The following is a 6,868-nucleotide window of genomic DNA, read 5'->3' as shown; positions in this document are numbered from 1 at the left end:
GAGGATTAGTTTGCGCTATTTAGCTGCGTAATTCGAGGAAGCAAAGAAGAAGCTCTTAAAAAGTGGTTGGTCCAGGGTTGCGGGCTAGTGTAAGTTGTATTATATAAAGTTATTTATATTATATTATATTATAGTTTTGTATTTTATTTAGGCCTAGTATACTTCATTTCAAAGTTATACTAGTGGGTTTAATTTTGAGATTGAGATTTATTGAAAAGATTGTTAAAAGAAAGTGGAAAATTTATTTGTGCAATTTGGATATCTTGTTTCTAAAACTGTAACCTTAAAAGATCTTGGATTAGTTTGGGGTCATAAATGATAAATATCTTCCGCTGGCATTTATTTATTGATTTAACAGGTTATTTTGGATTGAGGTTTTATCGTGACGACCAAATACCTTGACCCCGGATTTGGGGGCGTTACATATTGAAGATCCAACCACATCTCAAGAAGCGTCAGAACCTAGAACAGGCTCTTCAAGTTCTGATGGGCTAAGTTCTGATAATTCTAGAAACTCAAATTCTGAAGGATCCAACTCAGAGAGCATAATTTCAGGGGGAGTATTAGAAAATGTTGATGGAGACAACATGGATCATGGGGAGCATCCAGTTCTAGAGATCACCTTCCATCTGCAAGGAAGTGGACTAAAGCACATACACCTGACCTGATTTTTGGAAATCCTGATACAGGTGTTAGAACTAGAACAACAACATCAAATGAATGTCTTTATCATTCTTTTCTTTCTCAGACTGAACCAAAGAAAGTGGAAGAAGCTTTTCAAGATGCTGATTGGGTGCAAGCAATGCAGGAAGAGTTGAATGAATTTAAAAGAAATAAAGTCCCGACCCTAGTGCCAAGACCAAAGAATAGATCTGTTGTTGGTACAAAGTGGGTGTTCAGAAATAAAACTGATAGTGATGGCATAATTACAAGAAATAAAGCAAGGCTGGTTGCAAAAGGATATTCTCAACAGGAGGGAATTGATTATGATGAAACATTTGCACCAGTTGCTAGATTGGAAGCCATAAGGATATTTTGGCTAATGCTGCTCACAAAAAGTTTAAAATCTTTCAAATGGATGTAAAAAGTGTTTTTCTTAATGGAGAATTGGAAGAAGAATTATATGTTGAACAACCTCCAGGTTTTGTAGATTCAAAATTTCCTAATCATGTCTACAGACTTGATAAAGCACTTTATGGCCTTAAGCAAGCTCCAAGAGCATGGTATGAGACATTAGCTCAGTTTTTCTGGAAAGTGGATTTAACAGAGGGACTATTGACAAAACTTTATTCTATCTCAACCATGGAAATGACTTACTTTTGGTACAGATATATGTTGATGATATCATTTTTGGTTCTAAAAATCACAGACTTTGTAAAAGGTTTGCCAAGCTAATGCAGTCAAGATATCAAATGAGTATGATGGGAGAACTTAGCTATTTTCTGGGCCTTCAAGTCAAGCAGAATGAAGAAGGAACTTTTATTTGCCAATCTAAGTATACCAGAAATTTGTTGAAGAAATTTGGAATGCAAGACTGTTCAAGTGCATCCACTCCCATGGCCAGTGCAACAAAATTGGATAAGGATACTGGTACATCAGTAGATATTACTGATTACAGAGGTATGATTGGCTCATTACTCTATCTAACTGCAAGTAGACCTGATATCATGTATGCTACCTGTCTTTGTGCAAGATTTCAAGCAGATGCAAGAGAACCTCACTTAACAGCTGTGAAAAGAATTTTCAAGTATCTTAAGGGTACAACTGATCTAGTATTATGGTATCCTAGGGAATCAGACTTTAAGCTAATAGGTTACTCAGATGCAGATTTTGCAGGATGCAAAATTGATAGGAAAAGCATAAGCGGAAGCTGCCAATTTCTTGGAGGCAGATTAGTTTCTTGGTTTAGCAAGAAACAAAAGTCAATTTCCACATCAACTGCAGAGGCAGAGTACATTGCTGCAGGAAGCTGTTGTGCACAAATTCTTTGGATGAAGAATCAGTTACTGGATTATGGGTTAACATATTCTAAAATACCCATTTACTTTGATAATCAAAGTGCTATTGCTATGACAGGTAATCCAGTTCATCACTCAATGACAAAGCACATCAGCATTAGGTACCACTTTATAAGGGAACATGTGATGGAAGGTACAGTGGAATTGTATTTTGTTCCAACAGATCAACAACTAGCAGATATCTTCACAAAACCACTGTGTGAAGCTACTTTTACAAGATTGGTAAATTAACTTGGAATGGTTTCAAGTTCTTTCTCTAAATCTGTTTAGCTTATATTCTAATACATCAGACTTTATGATCAGTATTTACAGATATTACTCTCTTTATGTAATATGTGCTTAAATTGAAATTTACCAAAGTATTGATTGTTGTCTGATGTGAATTTCTAAACTCTGATACTGATATGAATATTTTTGTGACTATTCAATCCAATGAAGATAACTGTGCTAGATGCTGACCTAGTAGTTTCAAATATACTAGTGATCCCATGTTTGAAGTAATTATTTATGTGGAAATCTTTTAACACAAGCAAATTCTGATATTGAGCTTGGTTAGGTTTACTTTGTGTATCTTATTACTTAGTCAAAAACTAGAATAGTACTTCTTATCTGTTAAGTTTTGATTTTGGTAAATTTTATGGATGTACTAAGTGCTGATAAGCCTCACTTATCAAAAGAAAAAGAAATAAATATCAGGTACTCCTTTGAGATCTGGAGAAAAATATATGTGGAAGGGAAGACCCAAGTGCATTGATGGTATTAAGTTATATGCATTAGAAAAGCAAAATAAAATTTTCTTGGTGACTTTTCACATTCTCTAATTACTGGAGAAATACTCTGATAATTGCATAAATTCTGATAGCAGTTGTGACTCACTTACACTGAGAAGCCACTGTGAAAAATAATTTTAAAAGATGCATAAAATGAGCACAAAACAGTTGAGGTGGACTCATGCATGAACTCATTCTATAGTAGACTTCAGACTAATGACAGATTTTGAGCAAAGTTCTAAGTTATGCCTTATTTCTAAGATATACTGAAGTGAATCAGACTTTACTCTTTATCTGATATTTAGCTAAAAGCACACACTTACGCTCCATATGAATGATGAAAATTATTATGGTGATCAATGTTATTTTAGATGAACAGCTTAATTGTTAGTTGCATAAATTCTGAGGACAAGTTTTGATGGAAGTTCTGATAATTAAGTTCTGAGGAAACCATATTAGTATTTGTGTGAAGAATTACAGAAATAAACATTCACTTTTTGAGTATAGAAGCCATATTCTGATGACCTCTAAATTCTGATAATAATCAAGTTCTGATGCTTACGTGGTAGTATTTATTTAATTGATTTATTTTTGGTCAATACTTGAACGGTTCTATTTTATCAGAATATTGGTTTAAGTGAGATAAAGACAGTCATAATTACTTGTTTAGTGGGAACAGTTTTTTTTTGAAAAACTGCATGTGCATAGTAATCATTACTTATTTCCCGTGCCCATTAACTATTGTCTTAATCACTGCATGGCTGACAGGTGTAAAAACTGTTCAACTTCGTAATAACCGATATCAAGTGGAGTGTATAAGTAAAAGAGATAAAATATTTTAAAATCTTTTATTTACATTTCTTTCTATCCTCTCTCTCTTTTCTCTTAATCACTCTATATTCTCTGACGGTTTTCTATACAGACATTTTATCTAACACCTTTCAGGCACTCTTATTTCTCACTTCTTTTTCAATAGCACCCAAGGATTTAATCGTCAATGGAGCTAAGTTTGTACCAAACAACTACTCTGCCATTCTCACTAAGAGTGAAGCTCCTTCGGAACTTCATTTTATTCAGGATTTCTTATCTCATAGTGAAATTGGGTTCGCTTTGACGCAGCCAGCAACTTTTTCTGGAACTCAAGTTCTGACGTTCTGGCGAACTGGTTTGTATGATGATGTTGGTAAAGCTGGGTCACCAAGTATTGTGTTTACAGTTGGGGAGGTTGAGTACGTTATTACTCCATCGACAGTTCGAAAAGCGTTACATCTACCTGAAAACTGCGAGTTTTGTTCTGCTGTTGAAGAGCCCCTGCTACAACAACTGATGGCTAATCTAGGGTATGAAAAGAGTTTGGTTAAGATGGGTCAACTCAAATGCCCATATATTCGAAGGGAATGGAGCTTCTTCTTCGATTGCATCACGAAGACGTTTGCAAACAAGTGCTCAAATTTTGATGTCGTTCCTATTCTAACACAACAAATTGGGTATGCACTCCCAAACCAGTCTCATTTTGATTTTTCAAAGACTGTGTTATGTTTTATAGGAGATAGGATGAAAGAGGACAGGATTGTAGTTTACTTTGCTAGGTTCGGTCAGTTAATTTACAGTTACTGTACATCAGATGAACCACAATTAGCAAGTGAACACATAGAACCGTTTAGATTAGCTAAGAGGGCTTTTACTGATCTCTTAACTGCTGACAACAAGAAGGAAGTTCTGAGACCCCTTAGAATTCCTTTATCAGTAAAGCAAGCTCTGGTAAATGCTGATTCTGATACATATTCATTGTTATATCCTGATGTCCAACCCACCAACACACAACAGCCATCAGAATCTACCACTACCCAAACACAGCAACCACAGCCATCAGCACATACCAATCAACCATCAGCACCTACAGTGAAGCCTTCTTCTTCTAGAGCAAAGAGGACTAAGACAGTACCTCAGGCACAACAGAAAAGAAGGAAGATGCTTTTAAGAGATGAGTTTGATGATGAGGCACATGTTCAACCATCAGAACCTGTTGTTGAAGCAGCTGAGGAAGTCTCTCCTCAGGAAACAAAGGAAACTGGGATTTCTAGGCCCTTCAAAAGGCTTATAAAGATAAATTCTGATGACAAAGCTCCCAAAGTCTCTCCACCAGCAAAGAGACTAAAGAAGCAAAGAGCAAGGAGGGTTGTAGAAGTGTCTATCTCTAAAGGAGTGGAAGCAGAAGCTGAGGAAGGGGTTCAGGATTCTCTGATCCCAAAAGAACCAGTTGTGATTGAATATCTTCCCAGTGCTGAACCAGAACTTACTGAAGCTCCACAATCTCCAATTCAAGATCCAGAGACTGCTACATCACCAATGCCTACACCTCCTATGTCTCCTATTCACTCTCCAGTGCATGCTGACAACCCAGGCATAACTGCTGAAATTGATATCAACAACTTGGATGTGCCTATGGTCTTGTATCCGGAAGCTCCTTCTACTTCACATCTTTCTCAGCACACTCCACCAACAACTCCACTGCTTGATGCTGATGACCATGCAGATGAATCTTTTATTGCTTCACATACAATCATTTTATCCAAAGATGCTGATGCTAAAGACTCTGCAAGTTCTGTTGAAGCAAATGCTAAAAATACTGGTGAAGCTGCTACAAATATAAATGTTGATGCAGCTGGTCCTTCAAGACATGCACCCCCACAAACAGTTGGTAAAGCTGAATTAATCAAAAAAATTATTAGAAAGGATGCACCAGTACCTTGGGAGGAAACTCCAAGAGGAGAAGAGAGGACCAAGAAGTGGAATGACTCAGAATTCACACCAAATTCCTACATTCTTTCTGAGCACATTTTAAAGGCTGATGAGTTAATAACAAGTGCTGATTTCAAAACTCAACTCCGAGTTACAACACTCAGTACAAGGAACCTTCAAGGTCACCATTCACATACTCAAGCCAAAGTTGACAAGCTTCAAGACTCAATTACTCAACAGGATATGAACTTTTCACTGGATAAGAAAAGATTTTTCAAGCCCACCTTTAACAAAGTTGAGGCTATTGAGAAAGCTCAGGAGAAACAGCAAGCTCAGATTGCTGAAGTACTAAAGAATCAAGCTTCTCAACAAGTTCAACTAAATGAAATCCAATCTTCAGTGGAACTACTTCTTTCTCTCCTACTACCTGATGATGCCAAAAAGGGGGAGAAGGTGGTTAAGTCCAAATGATGTACTGATTTAGCACTGAAGAAATAGGATGATGGAAATGATGACCAGGGAAACTCTGAAAAGGGTAGAGGTCATGGTCAAGGCAAAGACTCTTTATCTAGGAAAGCAAGAACTTCTACACAAAGATCAAGCTCTGATGCTGATAAAAGAATAAGTTCTGATAAACAAGTTCTGACTAAGCCTGATGTTCTGATACAAGGTGAAAGTCAAGAATCACAGAATTTTATGCAGACACTGAAGCTCAAGGGGAAGGAAACAACAGTCTACTATCAAGACCCCAAGATACAGAAGCTGGATGAAGAAATTTCAAAAAGACTATTTCTCAAAGACAATCCAGGAATGGACTTTGAAAGTCTGAAGGAAGAAGAAGCCAGACTTAAAGCAGAAAATGTCAAATCCAAGTCTAAAGCTTCTATTACTACAAAGAAACCTCCAAAGCCTAAGGGTATTGTGATTAAAGAGAAGATAAACTCTGAGGCAACCAAATCCAAATCCAAAGCCAAATCACAAGTGGAGGTAGATCCAAGGTTCAAGGGCAAAGCTAAAGTTGATGATTCTGTAAAAATCTATCTGCCAATCATGGATGAACAAGTAAATGCTGATGAAGATACTAGTCTAATTTTGAAGAAGAAGAAGAATGTTCAAACAACCTCTGACAGAGCTCATGTTGTTCAAGATCAGGACTTAGTAAATTCTGATATTACAATAAAGCAAGCAACCTCCGACAGAGCTCAAGTTGTCTTGATATCTGAAGATAAAGAAGAATTAACCTCTGACATTTCTCATGTTAAACCATCAACAGTTCTGCTACCTGGGTTCACTAAAGCTCAACAATCTACTCAACCTTTGAACTACGTCAAGTGGTTT

This window comes from Apium graveolens, chromosome 10, assembly GCF_009905375.1.
Source record: "Apium graveolens cultivar Ventura chromosome 10, ASM990537v1, whole genome shotgun sequence".
Classification (NCBI taxonomy): domain Eukaryota; kingdom Viridiplantae; phylum Streptophyta; class Magnoliopsida; order Apiales; family Apiaceae; genus Apium; species Apium graveolens.
Note: the sequence above shows the minus strand (reverse complement) of the source record.